Source organism: Pezoporus occidentalis, unplaced genomic scaffold, assembly GCF_034315485.1.
Source record: "Pezoporus occidentalis ecotype Australia unplaced genomic scaffold, CSIRO_AGI_Poc_V1 ctg4, whole genome shotgun sequence".
Lineage (NCBI taxonomy): Eukaryota > Metazoa > Chordata > Aves > Psittaciformes > Psittacidae > Pezoporus > Pezoporus occidentalis.
Genome location: NW_026915724.1, coordinates 17,667,066 through 17,692,228, shown reverse-complemented (window position 1 = coordinate 17,692,228; position 25,163 = coordinate 17,667,066). Strand labels below are relative to the sequence as shown.

General features: G+C 40.4%; 2 long non-coding RNA genes across 3 annotated transcripts; one reads left to right on the top strand and one right to left on the bottom strand.

The window, feature by feature from the left end:
• Positions 1-11,879: 11,879 nt before the first annotated feature.
• Positions 11,880-23,589, bottom strand: LOC134170986 (uncharacterized). 2 transcript variants are annotated; one of them, XR_009967435.1, is made up of 3 exons: positions 23,105-23,589; positions 18,159-18,252; positions 11,880-12,370 (listed from the first exon to the last, which is right to left on the bottom strand). It is a non-coding gene; the product is annotated as an uncharacterized LOC134170986 (long non-coding RNA). The 2 variants fall into 2 exon arrangements; XR_009967436.1 differs by having other exon boundaries at positions 11,880-12,331.
• LOC134170987 (uncharacterized) lies at positions 21,597-24,860 on the top strand. Its single transcript, XR_009967437.1, has 2 exons — positions 21,597-23,082; positions 23,834-24,860. It is a non-coding gene; the product is annotated as an uncharacterized LOC134170987 (long non-coding RNA).
• Positions 24,861-25,163: the final 303 nt, after the last annotated feature.

The window sequence follows — 25,163 nt, the reverse complement described above, 5'->3', positions numbered from 1 at the left end:
TGTTTTGGCCTGGAAAATGGTTTGCAGGTATGTCAGGCTGAGGATCAGGCAGACATCCCTGCTAAAGAAAGGTTTTAACATGACCAAATCCAGTGTTTTTTGAAAGCACCAAGGAAAAGAAGGTTTCTAAGGAAAACACTTAGTCTATGATAACTGAATGACTTTGTACAAAGCTGGATAACACTATCCTGAGCAAATGCCATCAGCAGGTGGAAAACCGCACTAGGAAGGGCTAGAGGAAACCCAGGCAACAGCTCTGTGTCCTTCAGATAGCACTTGGGGATCTCAAAGCAATGGAAAATTTATTCTTGTTCACCAGGCCAGACTGTTTTTAGGCAGCGAGGGCTGTATACCATACACATCCGTTGTTATTGTGCAAGGCAGTACAACCTGTATTGCTAGCACATTCCTGTTCTTCTAGTTGGGTGGACAAAGAGCTGAGGAAAGAGGGCTTTACAGGTGCAGGTATTTATTAGCATTTTGACAACTGTTTCATAGAGCTGCAGCAACCAGCTGATGGAGAACTAATGAAAACATAGTTGAATAATTTGAAGACATTTCTTCCCCTATGGCGGCAGGGGATTGCGGGATGTTTTGTGGCATTGTCTTTGTAAGAAAGCCACAGAATTCATTATCTAGGCATCAGAGCATTTGATCAGAAAGGACATAGGGGAACTCAATAAGATAAGAGAGGGTATCCTACTCTCCTTGGTCTGGTCATAGATTAAGTCCCATAATTAAAGTACAGCAACTTGTGTTCAGCACTACTGGAAATGGAAGTTATTCCTTGATGAGTAGTACAGTGACATTTCTGGATTCACCCAGAGGGAGTAAAAGGTTTTAAAACCCTTCTCTAATTCCTCTCTTGTCTCCATACTTTCTGTGGTGTTTTTATAATCTCTCAGTGATCTCTTACACACAGGCTCATTTGGATCATTATTTCACCAAGTCTTTTTTAGTAGGGGAGAGAGGAGGGTGGGCTAAGAGGAACTAGAAGTAAGTTGTCCTTCTGAACACAGACTGCAAAACATTAACCTCCATTTTCACCAAGAGACAAGAGGAAATACCAGGGAAAAGCAGCTAAAGGTCACAGAATGGCACATTTTTCGTGTAGTTTACCAGAAGTATGTGAAAACAGCTGTAGAGAGAATGGATAAATTATGTTTTAACTTTGGATTAGGCTCAGAATTTTGAACAAAAAAAAATCTACCTACCCTATTTATAGCTAGTTCTGTCACAATATTGTGTGCTATTGCAAATTTATTAGCTGGCAATGTTTTCTAATAAATCACTGTGCAAGGCATCCTTGTAATAAAGAAGTTATAATGAGATACAAACCAAGATTTTCTCTTGAGTTCCTTGTCCTCTTTTCCTTGTGATTCCTTATCTCCTGTCCTATTGGGAAATGTCTAACTTTATACTCCCATATGCTGGCAGAATGAAATACCAGTGAGCCAATGGAAAGGTTTTGTTCATGTGGACAATGTTACAGTGCTGGTGGCTTCTACAGAAGACAGGATCATATTTTTTTAGCATATAATTACTCAGCTGCCACCAGAGCATGAAACAATAAAGAATTATCATATTATGAATGACAAAGTAGCTTTTAGCCAGACATGGACTTAATCACATTAAAATTTAGCTTAGAAGGAATTTTGTATTCATTAACATGTCAGTAATTTTTGAGAGAAAATAAAATGTTAGTAAAAGTCATTGTAGTTGTAAAAGCAATGCATTTGGAATAAAAAGGACTTGCAAACTTATACGCATGCAAATCTGGGTAGTCCCCTTTGTGACTATGAATTTCCATTAATATTGAAAGATTTAATAAACATAATCACAAATAGAAAGAAATCATCTTGCCCTTCAGTGCAAGCACTTAAAGAATATAAGGCCATGAACAAGCTCATTAGTGAGTTTAGCTCCATTAATTTAAACTACCTGGTGAAGTTTTAGAATTCCTGTTACGCGAATGGGCTCAAAAAAATGTTCTATTCGAATCCAAAGTCAAATTTAATTTCAAATATTTTCACAGCTATGTGCTGCACTGCATTTCTAATAATACTGCCTTCTTTTTTTGCCTTTCCTGAATACCATGAAAACCAAGTATTAAACTGGAACATGCTGCTGGCAAACAAGGGGCATGGACTGTCAGCTACAATTCGTGGTTCAAAAACCATTCTTTCTTTTGTGGATTTTGTATCCCTTCTATCAACCTAACTTACATAATTAACTGACAGTGACTGCGTGCAGCATTTCACTATCAAATATGGAACATTGTTTGCAAACTGCCTATTAAGCGGGCAGTTTCATGAAGAAGCTTGACAAATAATTTCAAATGATGGAAAAAAGATCACTTCACCTTTTCACAAAAAAATTCCTAAGAGAGGGATGTGAATCTTAACAAATCAGTTTTCTCAAATTATTTGCTCAGATACATAGGCAAGATTTCAGCTTATTAAACTGAGTAATACGCTCCCCATACCAGGCTTCTTATTGCCTTTTTTTGCTTTGATTACCAAAATGACAGTTTTCAACCGCAAAATATAGAGTGGCTGATGGAGCCCAGCAGGACACAGTCTTGTACAAGATGCAAAAGACACCAAGTTGCTTACAGCAGGATTTTGACTTCCCAGTTCCCAGTCACTTCAGGGAAAAGGAACTGACTCCACCACAGAAATATCAGCATGTTTATTTTATTTCACTTCTTACAGAATAGCAATACAACAAAATTCCATCTGTACATAGAATTGGATCCATTTAAATGGGAATTCATGGCACACATTAAAGAAAGGCAAGTAACTGTAAAGTGCATTAAATTTTGAAGTAACGATTACATGCACTAAACCCAGTTTTTCTCCAAAGCAGCTCCAGTGATGACAGTAGTTGCTTCAGTTTTACAGCCATGTGAGATCAGAACCAGACCTGAGCTGGTTGAATTCTGCAGAGTCATGAAGTGGATAACCATGGGCAAGAAGCAAGTTAGACAGCTAAGGGAGTCAGGTCAGCTCCTTGGAAACATGTGGACTGAACATTTTTAGCTGTGGTGATGAAAAGGTTAATGTTTCCCTGTCCATGTACTATCAACAATTTTATTAACTTACTTTCATTCCTTTTTTGGTGTGCTTTGCTTTGTTTTGTTTTGTTTTCATTCTAATGCTGTTGTTCATTTTCAGATGCCATTTTTAATATTTTTAATTCAGTTTCAATATCCTCCACAGGAATTTCAAAACAATCTACTCTTTAAAACTTAATTGTAGTGTTTGTTATTCCATAAAAATACATGTTACATTTTGAGATCCAATTTTGTAAAGTAATTGAATAATAAATGAATAATGAGAACAACAGGACTCTTATTAACTTTTTAGTCACTAAACTAACTTAACATTTTAGAAAGAACAATAACTTTTCCAATAACATTCCAGAATAGCAATTATAATTGTAATGCACCAAAACAAATGTATAAAATGATGCTGGTTTTGGACAGTAGGATGGAAATTTTTAATTATTATTTACATTTTTCCCAAGCAGGATAAATTACCAGTGTTTCTCTCCAAGAAGGAACTGTGCCCTCCACTGTAAGGAACACAAAATATCATCTGAGCCTTAATAAGGCAGAGCTGCCAGTCATTCCCACTGCACTGAACTTCCTCCTCCTGAGCTAGCAGATTAGGCATCAGTACTTACTCCTACCCTGGGTTCAGGCCAGGACCCAACTGGTAAATCCAAATCCTCCTCCCATTTCCACATCTGGAAAAAGACCCCATAAAAGCTCAGAAGATGGCACTAGCTCAGCTGTCAGCAGTGCTTTGGCAGCATCCCTGTACCAAGCACAAAGTAAAGCTTTCCTCAGTTCCCCTGGTGCCAGCCCAGGGCAAGAGGAGATGCTGGAAGTACTGTAGGAGCTCCTCCACCACTCTCCTTCCAAAGGAAGATCCCCCACATAGGTGCTTGGCCTGAGTCAGGGTGAGAGACGTGGCATGGTAGGGCTGTTGGTGCCCAGGGGAGCCTGGCCAGTTGATACTGTGGGACATCTGCGTTCCTTCCCAAGCATAGATCTTGGCAGAGTGACCCTGCACCCCATGATCTTCCACACTAATTAATACAGTTTATCATTATGGGTCTGGTCCTGGCTGGGGCAGAAGAGAGCATCCCTGACTGGGAGCAGCCAACACCACTGCAGAAATGTCCATAGGTGAGACCTGGGAGTGTACTGCTGTGTAATTAAGTCCAATCCTTAATATTCCCCAAAGTACCACTTTGGCACCTCCCACTGCTTTACAACTTATTCAGGCCTGTCAATCCATCATCCTGATCACCTGATGCTGTCTCCTCACATTCAAAAAATCCAGGTGAAATCTGGAAAGCGAGTGACTTGAGCAGTGGTGTGGATCCCCTAAATGATTCGTAACGTCTTACAATAAAACATAAGCGGGTGCTCTGACAAAGCACTGACTAAACTTTTCCTGTTGCCTTCTCAGCTCAGTATCTATCAGTGTAAAATATCTTCTGTCTGAGTAAGAGCTGTTTTTCAGCCCCCTCAAGAAGCCCCAGTTGACTGGGCTTCAGCCTGGTTTCTCATCCCAGTCCTCACCCCTCAACTGCTAGCACAGTTCAATGAGGAGGCTTTAAATGTGTGCTAACCCTTAATCACCCCAGCAGTGCCTTTGAAGTCACAGAGGACCTTGTTTCAAACACTTCTCTCCCACAGTTCTAAAATAGCCACTGATACAATAAGCACTGACTGAGCACAGGATTTCTCAAGCAGCACAGCATAAACTGGTCATGTCTCAGACAACATAAACCTCAGAGGAGAATTTTGATTTCAATGGGAGAATGAGCACAGGCCTGACTGCACAGAGCAGGTCTTTGCTTTTTAACACCAAGAAAATGCAATTTATCTTTTTTCCCTTTTAAAGGAGAAGTTGCCCATGGGCTTTCCTATTGAAGCCTAGGTGTAGTAGGTTGAAAACCAAGAGACAAAAAAGGACAGGTGACAACAATCTTGGCCCAGGACTATTGTGTTCGGCCCAGCTCCACTGCCCCAGCCACAACACTTGAAGGAAGTGCCACACAAACAGAGGAAGCAGGATTCGGGCTGAGAAGGATTTAGTAACGGCATTACTACACTCTCAGCACTGATGCCTGCGAAAGATAAAACCTGGGAAAAGACCTCGGGTTCCTACTCTTTATTGTTGCTGCCTGGGATTTAACTTGTATGTCTGAACTATGTACATATTTCACTGATTCAGGCGGGGCGCCATGAACATATTTATATGGGCCAAGACAGTGACAGGACTGCTGATGTTTACAGTAACAGGTTAGAGAGACTTTGCCAAAGCATTCTTAGTTTTTAAAATGATCGGTCCGACCCAGCCCCCTTCCCCCTCTCCATTGTTATTTTGTCTGCTGGATTTACGGAAGAAGGAAATGGTAAATTACAAGAAAAAAATAGCATTTATCTTGCCAGGACGTGTTGCTTTGAACTTGGATGATATTAACATATCAATCAGATTCAGTGATACGTTAAACAAGGTTGTCCCTGGTTTATGGTTCACCAAAGCTAGGATTTGAACCACGGCTTTGTCTGCGTGGTGGGCAGGGAGCTTAACTACACCAGTCTAAATCCTTCACGAGGACATGCAGCACTGATACTGAGCACGGGGAGCCATTTGTTTTATTGGAGTTATGTTGACCCAAAATAAAGTCCAATTTACAATTTGGTTTGGACTGAAAATTCGCCCAGATGAAGCTATTTCAATACAGTGACTATAGCTGAAATCCTTAAAGGAGGAAAACACAGAACAGGGAATATAATGACAGACTACAAACATTCTGCTTAGAGTAGTCTTGTAAGAGGAAATATTTTTGGATGACATTTCCAGTTCCCAATCAAAGCTTGGCCAATTAGATGGAAAATTAATTCAGAAAGGAAACATTAATTAGATTTTGATACAGATGCTAATTCCAAAACTTCATGAGGATCCAAAAATTTGCCTGCTTCACTCTGCCATTTCCTGATTATGGAATATTCATTATTTCACAGTAACTCTTCAGGCTGGAGACAGCTTAATTTAACTACATTGCTTCCTTTGGGGTTGACTAGGAACTTTTTATTTTAGTATTAATTGGCAGTACTGAACTGGATAATGATTTAAACTGGACTGACTTGGATTTATCATACAAAGAAGCATGCCATGCACTGACCTGCTGGCTACAAGGAATTAAAAAAAAATAAATAAAAGAAGATAGAGTAAATTGCGTAATCCTCACAGATAATAGCCTGGAAAGAAGCCTTCCCCTTTTCCTTCTTGCCTCTTTTAGGAAATAATGCAGACACTGAAATGAAGAAATATATATAAAAATAATATTTAATCTCATGTTTCTACTTTGAGAATGACATTTTCCCTCCCATATGTAAGCTAACAGTGAAAACAGTTCTCACTAAATAAATAATACTAAAAAATAAACAATAACAAAGCTCCAAACATAAATAAAGCCTTCGGGCTTTAAACAGTTATTGACAATTTAACTCAAAAGTGTCATTTTTTTTCTCAAGGAATTGTAAGCTGAGAGCTATAGTGAAATCTTGATGTAATCATAACCATAGCATCTACTATAAATAAGTTGCACAGATATTATTGTTTGGAAAATGAAAACAGTCCTTGGACAAGTACTTTTACTTACTATTTTTAAGCATAATGAAGCTCTATATTTAATCAGCAGACAGACTTCACAAATACATTTTTAATACTCATACTTGCTATCCACATTTTACGCAATTAACTTTTACATTAATGGGGTATTACAAACTAGTAGAAAGGGAGCTACAGTTAAAAAATGAAGATGCTGCAAGTTCAAAGCCCAGGATCACAGAACAGTAATAATTCTCTGGAAGTGAAGAGAGAGTAAAACCCCAAACATTCTGATTTAAGAAAACAAGAAGCTACAGAAAATGAAGTCCAGTTTCCTGTGGCTTTGTGTCTTGTGGTTAAATTATACTGTGTCTAATAAGATGCAAGCTCTGATCGAAACTTTTCCTGTGGTTGAGGCATCTATCAGCTCCTTTTCTCTCCTGTGAGGATTTTCTGATGTCCAGGAAGAATGTTTTGCTCATAATGAAGACTTTCTTTCATCAGAAAAATAAGTAGGGCCACTCAACTCTGCTTGGCTACTAATTTTCACTAAACACAGAAGCAAGCTTCCTTCATCAAACAGTCATCAAATCCAAAAGTTACAGAGCACTGAAAGACAGGCACATAGGCAGCATGATGATAACATGCATTTCTGTATGAGAGCAGGTTGAAAGTGCAAGTATCTTGGGTGCAGATGTTTTTGTCCCAGACCAAGTTTTCCCCCATATGTAGATTTGTATGCAAGACGGTGTTCTTTTTATAAGTAAGAAATCCTGTAGTAATAGTGGGGGAAAGAAATCCAGCACAGGCAGGTCAAGAGAGGAGAGTAAAAGATCTGCTACTGAGTGCAGGTAATTCTGGTAACAAGGTTAGCAGACAGTTTTTATAAGATATGCTGGTGTGCTTTTACTGGCAGCAAGAAACCGATGCTCTGAAAGGAGTACAGGAGTAGTGCCTTGATGGTTTATTCACAATATGAAGAGATTTTGTTTTCCTTATATGAACTCTAAGCCTTATCTTTGAGTCAACCACCACTGTACCAACTTTCTAGTCTCCTATCTGCTGAATATCCTGGGATAACCTTCATCAGCAAAAATAAGGTCTCAAATAAATAAATCTTAATTCCTCACTCTTCAGGGGCTTTCTCGCGCTTTATGTGAACTCTCCTTCAGTGGAGAACAAGGTCTTCAGGGCAATGACAAAAGGGATAATGGGGGACAGATCTTTTGCTTCAGCCTTTCCTTATGTCTATATTGAAGGAGACAGTCACCACATCAGCATTTTTTGTCTTGGAAAAAAATTTCTCCTTGCTCAGCTTTTGCCTGAAATGTATTTACTATGAAGAAGAGCATGCAAAAACAAATGGCTGCATTCATTTCTAAAAGTACTTCAGTAAAACATCTCTACAGCAAGGGTAAAGGCTGTACAGCCAAACCTTGCCAGCAGTTCCTCTGCTATTGCAGGGCAGCAGTGGCACTGCCCCCATGCTGTTGTCTCTGCCAGATCACCCTGAGGGTGATTATAAATTTACTGAGTGTGGATGAGGCCACAAAGACCTTCCATGACAAGACAAAAGCAACACCAGGGTCCTATTTGCCTGCTCAAACATTGATTTAGTGTATGCTTTAAAAATTAAAGTCATCTGATGAATTTAAAGATGTGTTTCATTTGCTGAGACAAACTTCTACAATGGGGAAAGATTAGCAAACTTGAAAGAATATGTTTGCTATAAGAGTTTCCACAATTAACCGAGTCTAACAGATTTTGGCTATGTTCCCCAGAAAAAGCACTACAGGTCACGCATATTGCAATTATGGTTTACCTCACCCAGTAAAACCAATTATCCTTCACATCCCTCTCTTCATTGTTTTCTAGGGAGACCATTTCTACTTCGACTGTTGGCTCATGGCATCCAGCTGGGAAGTAGGCATATTTGAAAGTCCTTGAGATGAATCCTTAAGTCAGAATTAGTTTACACAGGGATGCAGAAGTAGCCCAGCAGAAATATAAAGCTCTAGTCTTCAGCTCAGCTCTGTTGATGACACTTTTCTGTCCAGCTTTCTCTAAGAAGCAGGAATCTAATGAGTTAAGGAAAATCTGCCAAGGTCGCAAAGTCAGTCTCTGTTCCTGGGTATGAGAAGCATTTGCATTTAGGCATGCAAATCCTCTCTCCAAGGAATCTCAGGTGGCACTTGGGTCTCCATTCAGAAACCTCTAAAGAGCGCCTGTTACAGCACTTGATACTTTCTGAGATAACCACGTCTTCCAGTATCTCCAACAGGGAAGACCAAATGGGATCTTTTAAATATCACCTACTTAAACCTATGTGGCCCCACTGGCCCAGAAAGGTCATGAATAAAACTTAATCTTTTCACATAGTTCCTATTGAGGTTTTAATACCATTTGTTGAAATGAGCACCTGAAGGGCTCTGCTTTTCATGTGTTGTCTGCAAAGAACCAGCAAGCACCAGTGCCAACCTGCATACACTTTGATGGTTCTCATCTGACTAGAAGCCCCTGCCTCTTCTTCTCTGCTTGATCTACCTGGACTACCCAAGCCATGAGAGGACTCAGTCAGCACAAGTTTTCCATGTAATTTACCTGAGATTTTAATTACCAGACAAATCAAACAGCAGAGAGTTCAGGCAACACACAATCCACTTGGGAATTCACCACCTGCCTGGTTCAAAAAGCGTAAGCAAAACCACATTGTTTTATAAGTTTCAAAAAGAGAAGGAAGATGAAAAACAGTAAGCATCTGATTTCTTTTGCTTCTAGCATCTATTAATTTCTACAGTAGCTGGATTTTAACACAGCTACTATAGCAAACTGCAACCTTTCAGTGGCTCACACTGTTGCTTTGGGTTCATCCTTTCATCTTCCCAGAGATGAGACTGACAGAATCTTGATTTGTTCTGAGAATACAACCCATCTCATACAGTTAAGGATCCTGTGGGAAAAATCACGTAAACGTCATGGACACAGAAGGAAGAGGATAATTTATGTAACACAGACAACTTATTTCTGATATTTTGTTCTTTTCTAGTGCTTCACTTGCAAGCTAAATAATGTAATTTTTACATGCAATTCCACTAAAGAAAAAAGTGAGGGAGAGAGTACTGGAAAACTTCATAAGTAGTCATCAGGTCCCAAAACCTTAGATCGACAGCACAGCCTACAATTGTCCTAATCTGCTTGAGCACTTGGTGACAGAGTAGAAGACTATTGTCTATACCCAGCCATGGGAAGGACATGAGACAGATCTTTACCAAGTACATTTCAAAGCTATTATTTGGTAGACAGCAAATGACAGATGAAAGCTGGGAAAGCACAGTTCAATCACAGAAGAAAATAGTATTTTTTCTTTTTTTTTTGAAAACTCTGTTGTTCTTGCTCTCCCTGGCTCCTCTCTTCATCCCCACATCTGTTCCCACTTACTCTGCCCCCATTTTCTCACTGGGAAGAATCAGACAGTCTTTACTGCAGGCACAAGTATCCATTCCAAGCGTCTTCAAGGGAGTACATACTTAAGTCATGCTTCTACTCTACTGGATGTCCTTGCCTTACATGTGTCCCAGGCCTTGACTCAGCAAAATAGTTCAGCAGAGACCTCACTCTACAGAAGTGCTTGAACTCCCAAATCTCTAGCATGCATTTAATTTTGAGAAGTCGTTACAGTCAAGCTAGCAAAAGTGCTCTGTTTCTCACTGCCTTCTCCTAAACTGGGGCCTGAGACCTGCGTATGGCACTTACTTTTGACACCAAGAGCCAAAAAAATGCATATCAATTATGTAACAAATATTAAATAAATATATAGTGGCAAGAAAGACTGTTATTTTCCCCACCTTTTTTCAAGGTGAGCTAATTAGAAATATTCTTCCTCCTTTTGTTATATACTCAAAACTCAGAGCAAGACATTACTCAGCTGGCTCATGAGACTCCAGCTGGGTCTCTGTGTGTCCCTTGAACCAGGGAAAATTAGTGAGCTCCTGGGGCACTCATGTTGGACAGAAAACCTTCTTCCTCACTCATTCACTGACCTTCCTCCGGGGAGGGCTCCTTACCCTCAGCCCTCTAGGTGGCTCAGGTGTCCTTTACAGACCAAAGCACACCTCAACCTCTCTGATGGAGGGGAAAAAACTGCCTGAAAACACGACAATGCCTGTATTTGCCTGTTCCTTGTAGGTAAACGATTCTGATCCATGGGAGGAATAGAGAACTGGCATGGATGGGGGAACAACATCATAAGACCAACAGACTGCTATGCAAAATGATGACTTAATAGGCAGTGCCTGTAACCATTCATTGTATTAATTAATTGAAATTAACCTGTTTCAACTACTAGGAAGATTTTAATTCTGTTGGAAATGGCAAGTGCTCAGTGTGCAACGAAGCAGATAAATGTAGAAAATCACTGCTCCACAAGAGAACGTTGCTGTTAGCTCTTCTTTTTAAGGGAAAAGGAGCTGACATAACAGGACAGGACATTTCCCACTCAGAAAACATGCATGCTCAGGCAAGCTGCAGGACTGTGTAAAGCAGGCAGCTGTGGAGAGATGAGTAAGTCCAATCCATTCAGAGATAAAACAACTTTCTTTCTTTTTTTTCATAGGATAGTCTAATGTGGAAACTGCCAATCCTTCTCTCACTACTTCTTTGATGTTCATTTGCTTTAAAATTTTTCCCCTGTGATGAACAACAGAGATTGCCAGTAAGTATGTGCAAGCTCAGCAGCAAAGCAGAAGGAACAGACTATTTGTTGTTCAAAATGAATCCTTGAAAATTACTGCCTACAGTCATTCCCTTCTGTTTGCTTTACTGTTACAGGAAAAAGGCAAGCAAACAAAGTACAATGGCAATAGCTATAATAATAACTCATTAATGTAAACTTCTATTGGAGGCTTGTAAGCCTGCAAAATATCACTCTGAAAGGGATACTGAAAAAGATGTATTTATTTTCTCACTGCCCACCCCTTTCTACTTGTAGGTATTACTTGCAACTGATGATTTTTTGTATTAAATGTCAACACTGTTAAAATTACCACAAGAACAGCTAAAGTACCCTGTCCATAAGGGTCAGATGTTTAGGGAAAAATGCAAGAAGAAGGGAGTCAGAGTACTACAAGATGGTAATACCTTCTCCAGACACACTCCTCATCTCAAACCACTACATATGTTCCACATGCTGCACACAGACAGCATAACCTGCTCCTTCAGAAGGCATCCATCCTGGAGGCCTTCCTTGAATGGGATGTTCCTCGCCCCAAGCCAACGGCGGGTGGCGGCACTAGATGGCACTGAAAGCCCTGCGGTTTGGGCAGGTTTACGGTTATTTTGGGCTTTACGCGCCACCTGGTGGTATTGCGGACTTTTTCTTGCGAAGTCTGGTTAAGCGGCCCTGTCACCGTCAGCCACCACTTCCCACGTTTTTCAGTAACTAGGTTTCAAAATACAGTGCTATCGAGGTTTTCCTAAACTGAACAGTATTCCCCCTTCTTTCTCATTATGCTTTTGAAAAGGAGTTCAATATGCAATATACTTACCAATTCTGATATTTGGCCAAAAACGTTTAATCAGAGGAAGCTTGGCTTACAGGCATGCTTGTGTTGCCAAATGCAATCCTGCTGCTGGATGTAAAAGCATTTCAGTGCCCTTCTTCCCATAGCTCTTTGGCTTCTCCTCCTTCATATTTCCTCCTGAAAACTCAATCAAATAGGCAGGGCAAACCTGAAAGACTGCCATGGGAGGCAAGAGCGTAAAGAATATCAAAGGCACACAATCACTTATCCATATAGTCTTCCAACCTTACCCCACCCACCCAAAAAATAGAAAGAAGAAAAAATAGAAACAGCAAAGGATTGGTCCTTTCCCCAAAGCCAGGAAAGTATCTAATCATCCTTCAAGATGCTGCACAAGAATGACAATGACCTAGCAAGGGTTTTCTCCCATGCAAGTTTGTTGAAAACCTGATCATTCCTGACGCTTTTCTTAGTTTGTTTGGCCTAAAATATTTTAGTAACAAGTAACATCTTATTTCATGTCCACAGAATGTCCCTCCTAGATAGAAGTGTGCATTATTTGTGTACTCTAGATTCTGCTTTGCCATTTCCTGGACAGCGCCCATTGCCAGACTGGAAGCAGTGTGCAACAGGTATACACTGACCAAGCACCATTTCAGATTTTGAAAGACTTATGCACTACTGTAAAAGCTGGGGAAGGGGGCTTCATTCCAGTCTTGCTCATGTTGAGGTTGACAGAGAAAGTTCTCTTTCACTTGTTTAGGATCATATAGTAGAGTTTGTCTTTTGCTTCTACTTTGTAAACTGATGCTGAAACAAGAATTTGCCAAAGTGGTGTGACAAGGAGGAGTCCACCCTGAAAGGCAGAAGAGCTAACTTGTTCTTGCTGGCATTACCGACAGTGGACCACCAAAGCCAAAACTCAGACTACCCTTGTACAACTCGCCAACAATTCAATTACACTGTTACCATCCTACATCCCACTGCCTGGGGGAAAGGATGAAGGGGGGTGGCAGGTATACACTAAGTCATAAGGTGGGCAATTCTGCAAACTGCCAGACCAAGTAGACTAGCCAGGGGAATTCAGAAAGGAGTGTGAAACAGTTGACCTACCTAAAATGAATCCTCTCATCCACATAATGAAGACAAAATTTGCATTAGAAATCCATACAGCTGTTTGGAAAGGAGAAGGTTGCCCTCAGGGACAAATCCACTCCCTAACACCCAGCCTTAGCATCTCCCTTATGCCTGGCCAAGGTCCTCCCCCTCATGAGGAAGAATCCTCCCCCTGAGGCACCTAAGCAACAGTGGAGCAATCCTGAGGAGGATGCTTTATTAAATTAAATGTCCTCGTGGGAGGATACAATTCAAGGGTTTTTTCCCCTTCTTTTTTTCCTCCCCCCCCCAATTAATCTCCTTTCTCAGGGAATATGAAAGTGCTGCTTTTGTGTGGCACAATTCAAACTGAACTTTGTCTCTTTGTTCTTTTTTTAAAGTCAAATATGCATAAAAAGTAACTGGTTTCCAAAATCAGGTTGTCTCTTCTTTCAGATCTTATTACTCACTCCAAATTCATCATTAGGATAGTGTAATGTGGATCCATGTTTTAAGCAGGACTAGCCAGGGAAAACAATGAGGAGTGTCCTGCCTAAATTAATACCACAACATGTCCCATAGAAAATAAATAAAAGATAAATCAGGCCAAGTCAGTTTCATTTAGGCCAAATGTGGGAGGAATTTGGTCTTGTTCTATTCTAAAAGAAATGAATATAAGAAATGTATCCTAAATAATCAAGACTGGCAAATGTTTTGTATATAAGTAACCATGACTACATCCCTAAAATACAGATGAGGATTTTTCACAGCTTTAGTATCAGGTTTCCTATACAAAATACTCAGCAGAAATTCTCAAGTACAGTATTCTTTACTTTTAGTTAGCTCTTTTTTTTCACTTTAGTCAGTGTAAGCCCCTTAACAACACACTCCTTTTGCTGTCCTATTGTTTGTATGTTGATGAAAGAACCACATATATAAAACATCTTTGTAGCAACCCCTTAGAAGGTCTCTATTTTTGTAGAGTAAGAAAGAGCTTTAACTTGGTGGACCTGGCAATTGCTTAAATATTGTTCTGTATACTGGCCAGATGCAAACGGTATAGTACAGTTATGGTCTGAAAAATGGTAAAAACAGTAACATGGGGCTTGGTATTTATGATCACTTAGTGACTTAAATATTCTTGGGTTAAGTTTTCTTAAAGCTGTTTTTCTAACCTCATGTAGTACAAATTCAACATAGGATATAATGGTCAAGCTATATTAGCCCAGTGTTTTACTGGTGACACCATAAGGAAGCAAAAGACGAAGCTTCACATCATGATGCCTCTATGCAGCTTCAGTAACGGGACTTTGCACTGTAGTTTGCATGGGTATAGACACCACCATGATTACTTCCTGACTGCATTTCAAGCTTGGGTCTCACCACATGCTTAAGCTCAAATTCATTTCACCTAAATATTTGAGTACTAATATTCAAAATGCAGGAGCTTCAAACAAGCAGAAATTTGGAGCCACACTATTCCTTATCCCAGATTCAAGTATGTGCCAACCCATAGGCTATGTTACCTCAGGTCAAATTATCTGCTCTTATCTCCATGCAGCAAAATTACATGGTCAGTACAATGCAGACATGGTCAGTACAATGCAGACAAGTCAGCCTAGGAACCTTCTAAAAAGGCTGTTGCCTGCAGCAAGACAGTATAGGATATGTAGGCTGCTGAACTGTACTTTAGAGACAGAACTGCAGTCACACAGGTGAGAAAGTACATGTCATTTCAGGCAGCTTTCTGGCCTGTGCTCCAGCAAGTAAAGGAGGTGCAGTCTGGCTGTCCCAGAATTTCATGAGTCTTCTTACAGCAAATGCAACCTCTGTCTCTGGCTGAGGTTACACATAGCAAAACTGTACTTCAGTCAGACAATTGACATGAAAATGTTCCTGACTGTAGCACAGTCAGGGAGCAGATTTAAGTAAATTTCATTCCTACCCAATGGCTAATTCCACTTCTGCAAGACAGTCTCCATTCTGTGATCATTCTTTGCATAAGACAGAAACATTAGTCAGGATGTCAGAAGGGCTTTCCAGCCTGGTCCTGTTCATTACTTCCTTGCAGCACCTGAAGATGCTGAGCAAAATGGCAACACTTGCTCTGAGAAGGCAGAGTGCATGAACAACAGACAGGGCAAACTCCTCTTCCTACCAAGCAGTGCTCACTGTCTGTATTGTACCATGATGCAGTTATGTTGTTCAGACATTTTGCTGTTACCAAGTGTTTGGGATTGTTTTAATCTAATTTTCTTCAAGGTTTTCTTTATAGAGCAACTTCACATTGAGCAACTTCATTACCCAGTTGGGAGATGTATATGAGTAAATTGGCACAGATCTATAGATTGGAAAAACGAAGGGAGGCCAGACCTCACCTACTCATACTGCACAGAGCTCTTATTCATGTAAGTTAGGTCGCTGATGAAGACCGGACTTTAAGTTACTTACTGAGAAGAAAATTAGTATCAGAAAAGTAAACAGAATTACAAAGTTCTTGACTCTCCAGCTTTGCTGAGACCCACAACCTCCTTCTCATGACCTTCTCTAAACATAAAAGTCACCTTAACTTTCTTTGGCATGCAGAAATTCTCATTTGTATGAGACTCCAGTGACTTGCCTCTCTGGCCTTTTAGGGCATAAATACCTCCTAAAAGAAGAAAAAGGTCAGATTCATTAAAGACTTCACAACTCTACTCATGACTACCAGGCTGTTGCAATGTAATGACTCCAGGAGATAGGTCTACAGTCCTAGTGTTAAGGAATGCAATTTGAGCCTTTGCCGGTACAGACATGTCACTGATGCTACTAAAACAAAACTTGAGCTAAAATTTGTTTCAAGTCTTTACTTGCTTGCAATGGAAAGTTTGCTGGCAGCTGTTGTCATCATTAGCCTTGTGGCGATGTTTTTTTCTGAAGTGTCTTGTGTCTTATTGAAGCTTAATGCTTGTTAAGTTGGGAGGGGACTTTGGGTGATCTGCCAACAGCAGACAATAAAGTGTTCTCCTGTTGTAACAGAGTCATAAGTTTTGGTTTATGGATAATGGCAGCTACACACAGTAAATTAAAACACACACACAAAAAAAAGAGGAAAACATGTGGGCTTTTCTCTAAATAGTCCATTTAGCCCATTACAGGCTCCCCTAGGGCTTTAAATGCAATTGTAAAAACACCCTAGTTTTTCACCATTAACTATTTTATTTTCCTAGAAGGCTAAGAGTGGGCATTTTTATAGCAATATCTCTAGCCATGGGCACCAATTTTATAAGTTTTGAGCTCGATTCCTATCACCTCGCTTTGCTGTGGCTCCCCAGACCAGCTGTGAAAGATGTGGTCTGGAGAATGCCCCCTCCTCCCTGCCCAGCTCTTTGGGAAGGAGTAGAAATTCATCACCTGCTTGTACACTGCCCTCTGGTTTTGTCTGCTCACTATGGATTGTTGGGATGGATGGTGGTCTAGCTATTAAATATGGGTCAGATACGTCAGCTTTATCCTGTAAACTGACAGCTGTATCTCAAAGTGTGCCAGGAATCCCAGGAAGGAATCACTGAGGCAAACCAAGCAGCCTAAAGCAGACCCAAGTACACGGGCCCTATGCAGTGAAGTCTGTACATGTGGCTTCAGGAGCTATGTTGGGGACATGGGACTCACTTCAGGACATTTGATAATTCACTGGCATAAAACACCAGAACCAATTAAGCCCACCAGCTTCAGTACAGAGGCCTTCTAATGTGTCCTGCAAGCAGATCAGGAGGTACTATATCACCCTATGGAGTCACACAGCAGCCTCAGACTATTAAGCTTAAGTTTAGGTTCATTATTATACAACAGGTCCAGTGAAGGCTAATCAGATCATGATACTTAAAAAGCAACCAGCCACCTTCAGCAGAAAGAAAAAAGCTAGAAGTTCGAGCAAGGAGCAGCATATTTTGACCTTCGATTGTGGTTTTCCTTGTTTGCTCAAGTTGCCAGAGCCCTTGAAGTTACATGGAGCAAGCATGGCCAGAGACTGGCATTGTTCTAGCAGCATGAGGAAATTAAACTGTAAAATAAATCTGCAAAATGTGTGTTATTTAACACAGAGCATTGTGGGATGGAGATGTAAGTTAAATGGGGGATCCAGTTCCTTACAGTGACTCCGGCTCCTCAGGGTGACCTCGGGCCAGCCACTTCATTTCTGTCTTTTTTCCTCCTCTGTATAACAGCCATAATGACGATACACCAGTGCCTTACCCTTTTCTGCCTCAACTCTTCAGGCAGTGAGTTGCTGGCAGTTGCGTGCATGCACACAGCCCAGCACCACTGGGCTGGCAGTGCAGCTCGTCACGGCTCTTACAGCAGCAGGAAGGTGAGCAGCACTTTTGTGTCACCCTGTGAGCAAAGGCATAGCAAGGTTCACTGCCCCTGCCATGATGCAGGTAGAAAGGCAGCAGGCAATAACTACTTTCTGCACACTTAACAGTTTAAAGGAGGTAATTGCCATACATAACTTAAACCTTATGGGAAACTCAGGAAAGTGGAATTAACTATCTTGGCACTTGGCCTTGATTCTACTTCTAGGGTGTATTACAAAACATATAAACATCATGGAAGTGACAAATAGATCATAGAACCATGATCTATTTGTCATGCTGTGCAACAAATCAGGGAAAGTACTACAGAATAGGAAGCTAACATCTTTCCTCATGCATGCTCTGCCTTACAGAACCATCTCCTCCTCCAGGGATCAGAGGCAACAGCATTCCTGCTATTAGATGTCTTTCAGTTACAGAGGGACAAGAAGCATAGAAATAAAATTCCACTTGTGCATCTGCCTTTCCTAAGTGGCCAGCACAAGTATCTCATTCAGTTTAACCCTGGAACCTCCGACCCAGCCAAAAGCCAGCTGAGCCTCCCTGAGCTTACACACCTGGTAATCTTTTGCCAGGTTCTCTGCACTTGCCTGTTTTCCAAGCTTTCTTTCATGGTACTTGAATGTCTTTTCATCTTCCTGCATGATAAAACTAGATAAATTAATAGGAAAAAAAAATAAGAAAAAGAACAGAAAAGACAAGTTAGCATTTGTAACAATAATCTCACTGGAATTTTTCTGGAACGCTTACAGTCTGACCTTCCAGAGGCAAACTCCACAGGCTACCAACAGAAACTTTCCTCCTGTTCTGACCAAACCATTTACATAAAAAATGGGCAGGTTTTTTCTCCTAGCATCAGGATTTTCTGAAAAGTATTTCACACATCAATTTGCCCTTAGGTATGGAGACGGTTAGCCTCCCTGATGGAAGTGCAAAGGTCCCAGCTGAGCTGAGTCATCCCTCAAAACTAAAGGTAAGGTAATGGCTGCTCAAAATTAGGCAACTAGCATGTTCCCAGACACAGAACTCATAAAAAGACCTGCCTAAATAGCTGTCCCAAGATAGGTATTATGTCCTTTTGCTTTTGAAGTGTCTCTAAAGCTCAGGTTGCTTTCCTCTGGTGCTAGAGCTCTGTAAGCAGCAATAGCATATGTATTTCAAACATCAGTCACTGCTGAAAGACAATGAACAAAGGGCCATGCAAAAGAAAGGAAAGAACAGAGAGCCAAATTCTCTCAGGTCACATGCCAGGTGAGATGACAATAGTTCAGGCTGCTCACTTGTCCAAACGAGGCCCTGCTGCCATCTGCCCACATATTTCTCTCTTTCCGGTGGTGTTGTAACAGCAAGTCCTTCATTCTTTTGAAAAAAGCCACCTGAACTATTGCATGTGTATTGATTTGGTTGATTTGCTGCCTACTCTGAGCATCATTAATCTGATGCAGAGAGCACTGCTTGAAAGGCTTTGACTAAGTACAATATCAAGTGTCACCCCTGGCTTTAGAATACTAAAAGTACAGATAACACCAACTAAAGGGCCACATTCTCCCTGGTTTAACTCTTCCAACCTTTCTAACAATTGCCATAAGGTGATTATTCTGGAGTTGAATCAGAGAAAAATCTGAATCGAAACAGAAACAGGAAAATGTTGCTTGGATAAAGATGTTTTCCTGATTTCTGAAGCATGCTGCTTGACTGATACTGCTGCAAATGCTGATGATTGGAAACATTCAGGTTCCTGTTTTTCAGGTGTTAGAATTGTGTTGCTTCTCTGAAAACTGCAATATGCTCAGCAAAGGTGCAAGTCACTTCCTCTATGCAAACAAGATTAAGTTATCTTCAGAAAATATGGAGGTTGCTTCTGACCAGTACTGGTGAAATGCTTCATAAATAGTCGGGTATGGGTACAAATCCTCCTGAAAGTGAGTATATTTAGAGTAAGGAGGAGCAGGCATTTACTTTCAAAAGGAAAAAACTTTCAAACTCAAATCCAAGTCATCAGTGTTCTTGTCTGAAATCCTTCCCCCCTTCCTGTACCCTGTTCATACTTCAGTTGCTGTATCAATTGTCATCCCTGCTGTTCCCATGCCCTTCTTCCTCTTCACAGACTGAATGCCACCCCTGGTGTCAGCTGCTGCTTTCTCCACCCCTGGCCTCAACAACTCTTGTCAGCAACCTCAGCACAGGGTGCTCCTCTACAGGCTGCAGTGCATCAGCCAAGTGCTTTGGAGTGTGGTCTGTGGTCCACTGTGGGATTTTCAGTGCTGTCTATGCTCTAACAACACATACATATGCATCCAGAAGAAGAGGTGGACTATTTCATTAGGCCAGCTGAAAAAGGGAGGGTGCCAAGCCCCCAGGCAGCAGTGCAACAGAGCTTTCATAAGCCTCAAGCAAAATAAAATGTAGCATCTTGTCCAGCTTTCCTGCCCTTGATCACTCCTAACATCCTCACTCCCAGGGTCTCAGTCTAACTTCTGTGTCATGCGTATGGCAGCGAGAAACTCTCATGGTTTTACTGAAACTAACTACTAGCTGAATTCTCAGTAATCCTGGTGTCCCTTAAAAGAAACTTCACAAAGCAGTTCAATGCAGTAATTTTTGTCCCACCAATAAACTTCTTCTTATGTTAAAAATGGTATTTTGATCTAAATGACAGAGGCTGGGCCAGATACTGACTAGGTTTTAAGCCAACAAAGCAGTAGGAAGCTAGGGCATGCTTGAGCTTTCTCTTTCTTTCACAGCCTAAGAATGGACTGAACATGGTCTAGAAACTTCCATAAGAGACACAGGGAGAAACCAAAGTGACTGTTTTCAGTTTTTAAACCAATTCCAGTACCAGTTGAAATCAACCCCATGAAATTCACTGATACCAGAATGCCTTTTTTTTTTTTTTAATGTGCTATTCCTTTGGCATTGCAAAAATATTTCCTGAAGAAAATCCACCTGGTATTGCTGATGGGTAGAGTACCTATGACAAAAAAACAACTTATTTCTGTCACTGAATTATTGTTTTTCACTGACGTTAAGAAAAGAACCTGGAGATTAGCCATTGATAAATGGTTTATATTTCCTCAAAGGTAAGTTTCCCTGTTTATGCTGCAATTCAGGAAATCAAGCCTATGTCAGATTGTCAGTAACGCGTGACAATGGCTTCCTGTAACAAACAGGCCATGTTCCAGTATGCACATTCCACTTGCATTAATCCTTGTACTGCTTTGTGCTTAAAATACAGGAGGCAGATGCGATTGGAAAAACAACAAAGATATCATCTGAGCAGTAAATATATAAGTGTGCAGATTTCTTAGAAAACCAGCATTGCTGACACTGGGCTGTCCTAGGGCTTCTCAGCATGTAGGTTGTATCTTGGCACCCAAAAAAAGAGGATAAAGTAACTCACATGTGCAGACAAAACTCAGGAGCTGAGGGTTTAACCCCTGCTGCTGCAGTGAAGAAAGTGGAAGTAGTAGATTGCTCCTGCAAGAAGATATAACTTCTCCCTCCCCTCTGCTCTCACCCCAAAATAGCCACCAGCCATCTGTTTTGTCGGCTTTTTACTGAGGAGCAGTTAGGTATCTGGCTGCACAGGGATGCAATTGTCTTCTTGGACAACAAACACTCCCTGTCCCTTCCAGCACAGACATTTAGGCAGCAGGATCCTTGCCAGCCCATTTTATAGAACCTATTTTATAGAACCTATTTTATCCCTTGGTTCTGTATGCCCCCACAGAGTAAGTAGAAACAACCCCTGGAAGAGCCCTAAAACACAAAACCTAAAGAGCAAACAATCACTGAAAGGAGAAAGCACAACAGGACAAATTCTTCCCTCACCTACACTCAGATCACCCATTTCAGGCTGGAAAACAAACTCATGTACTTCATTAGTGAAATATTTTGTACCTTAGTATATAATGAGGATGTCTGCCCAAATGGTAGGAGAGCCTAGATCAATACTGATGTGGTTTAACACTTTATGCTTTTGTTTCGGTGCCTTTTAAAGCATAACTCAAATACGAGTCCCTGATACTTTTTCTTAGAACTAATTGTACTACTGTATTTGCTTGAATATGAGCCAGGAATAAACTACAGACATGAGTGTCAGAAGAAATATATGACCAGACATATACACTGTTTGTTCACTATTCCATACATACTTTAAATTGCAAGGGGTGGCAGAAGGTGTTTCAATTTGCTCACACATTTTCATTTACTGAGTTCAAAATAGGTTTGTTAGACAGTATTCTTTGTTGTCTTTTAGGTTCCTATTTGCTGCTGTTTTACAGAGCATACTGTCTGGTCCTGACTGTGTATGAGGCAGCCGAGTTGTAGGTGGAGAGTCTGCATTTGGGCCAGCTAAGAGGAGTAATGGTTGTTATCCAGTTAGTTTTGGCTAGAAGTAGACTGGGGGGAAAGGAGGAGGGGGCAGCCTTCATAAACATCATTAATTGCAGAGGGTGCAACACAGTTATTTTTCTTGGTGTTGGGGAAAAGAAAGAATGGCTTCACTGGTGTGTTCTGATTTTGCATTTCCAGATACTTACATAAGAACAAAACCACATTGCTGATTTGCAAATAGAAACACCCAAGGCCTCCACACGGTATAACTCTAGCTCAAATTCCAATTACTTTACTTTTGTGAAAGCATCTGTTAAAATCTGATTTGTTTCCTAAAGAAGAAAATACTGAGAGAACTTTCACATGGGATAGTAGGACAGTCTCTTTTAGATACCTGAATCACATAGCACCCTATTAACCTACACACTCCATCTGTACAATCACCGCTTTTAGAGGAGATACTCCACATCAAGCTTCCTGACATTTCTGCCCACTTTGTACTAACCATGAAAGAATACAAATGAATCTTGCACATGGGATGTGAGCAAGTTTCAACAGATTAGATACACAAAGGTAACCACTGCCAAATGGACTAGGGAATGCCTTCAGAATTCACTAGTTAGTCCACTTTGAAAGTGGGATGCATTACACTTATTACAAGTGTTTGCTGAAAACGGACAAAGGTAAAGTAGCCAGTCTGACATAAATTCGCGCCTTAGCTTGTTTCTCTTTAATTTTCCTATGTCAGACACAGTGATGAAAGATGAGACTTTAAATTGATTGCACTGAGGAAATCCAAAAAGTTGTCTGTTCACATTCAAACTATGCTTCCTGACTTAGTTTAGCTGATTAGGAATGGAAATCAATGTAAGTGGCTGCATGCGAATTTGCTCTAGCTTAACTGAAGCATTTAAAAATGCCTTCTACACTGAAATCTGGCAGCATCTGTTTTCTCAGGCAGCCTGACTCAGAATCCTGATGAGCTGTCAGCTGGATTCTACTCTTCTCTGGTGTAGGCTTGGATAAAGATGACCTGAGCCATTAGTCCTGACACAACCACTTTTTCTGAGGAGCTTATGGAAGTACCAGAAAAAATACACTTCCCTTAAGGGGAATTCCCACTTCCCTTGGAATTTTCAGAAGCTCGTAAGTACTTAACGGAAATAACAATACTTACATTGTGTCTGTATTGTACTTCTCTTTTTGATCACTAGAGCATTGAAAATACTGTGGTGTTATGCACAGCACAGTAACCACAGTGCAAAAAGAAACCTGACAGGCATCATGTACCAAAGAATCACTTCAAAGTTTAAATCTTTCCTGTGCAGGTGAAGAGTTTATGTTTTCGCTATGCAGCTTTCCTGAGGGAGGAAAATAAAATTAACACAAAAGACACTGTTAAATCACAATTACCTTTTCTGTGTTTGTTTTTTTATCTTTTTTTTTTAGTTGATAAACAGGTTTGATAAACAATCTCTTCAGTGATAAACAAGTTTTGAATGAGGAAAATGTGTTGTGTCAATTCTAGAATTAGTCCAGGAATGCACTTATCCTGTAGCTATAAGTTCATTATACAGTTTCCTCATGCAACTGAGGCCTGAACAGCATTTGTATCATATTAAATAAGGTTTTGGTTACTGTGCTTGTGCTAGTTCCCCAAAAGTTTGATCCCTTTCACTACTGAAAATGTCAGATAGGTACCACTGATGGCTTTGTTTTAAAATGAAACATGGTTTAAGGTTTTTTTGGTTTGGCTTTTGTGGGCCCATCACTTTTGCCTTTCCTGCCAAGGTTTGCCAGTACTTCAGATACTCTAATGGAGGGTTTGTGGGGCTGTGCTATTATACTAATGATTCTGGTTTAAAAGCTCCTTTTGCTGTTTTTTTTTTTTAACCAGATTATTTAAATGATGTCCTCCACCAAGACAAAGGACACATCTGACACATGGTGTTACTTGGCAGGCAAGAGAAATGATGGAAAAAACCTACTGGGAGTCTGTCACTTAATGGTTTTATCTGAGCACAAGGCAGTGCCAAGCAGTATTCTTCCTTGCTTACTGCAATGGGATGCTGCTAGAACTCCTTCACAAAATCAGATTCACTAGAGGTAGATGCTTACTGGATTAGAGCCAGTTTGTGATCTGCTGGATGATACGCTGAACTGATATTTATGGGCCAAGTCACAGGCTGAAGGTCAAAGCTGGAGGCTTGATGGGTCTGTGTCTTGGTTTGCTGCTTTTCTCAGGCAAGGCCTGGAAGGGATTCTCAGGTTACAATAAGCATGGTCCTGTATGCTGTGTAGTGACCAGCACCACAGGGGAAACAGCTGTTCAAGTTTCTTTTCCCCTTGCTTCAAAAAGCAAATAGCTCCCTTAACAGCTCAAGCCAGAAACATATACCAGAACAGTAATGTTTTCAAAAGTTTGTTTGATTATTTTATCATACAAGAAAGGTAATATAAGAAGATTAAAAATCTGGCTTCAATAAAGTCATTAGCAAAGCTCTTTCTAACTTCAGTAAGTTCAGAATTTTACCTGAAATATTAATTGTTAAAGTCCACTTTTCTTTTGAAAAGCTGGACCCTACATTTACTTCTATCTAGTATTTTCCCAGTACTCTCCTGCTCTTGCTGTTTCTAAATACAAGAAACAAGAGAGACAAAGCTTTAGGTATTAGAAGAGAAAATCCTATAACAGAAAAACTGCTGAATGAAGTTACGTAACTTAAGAATAGTTGGGTTTCTCTTGATGTTTTGAATTCTGAAGATGCTTAATAACAAAGTGGCATTTTAAGTTTCCAACAAACGATACTTTCTCGCTAACAACAGCTTTCAAACCAGAATTATATTTTTTCACTAATACTCAAAAAAACTGGAAAGCCGCAAATAGTTTTTTTTCTAATCTTTTAATAAACCTAGTGAATAGTCTTGAGAATTTTGGTGAGTCTTTATTCAGTAACAGCTTGATTTAAACTATTGCAATACGAAACATAAAGAGAAACCTAGTATGTTAAGACTATTTCAGCAAGCCTCCTGCAGTAGAAAACTGTAGCTTAATAAAATTATCTGGAGACACATTAAGGATATAGCCATATCCAAGGTCTTTGACAAAGGACAGCAGAAGAGGCTTTAGGTACAAGTTAAATCACCCTAAGGTGGTGTCCTGGGTTCAGCAGTAGCAGTCATTTTTCTCCTTCTTGGTAGCTGGTGCAATGCAGTGTTTTGACTTT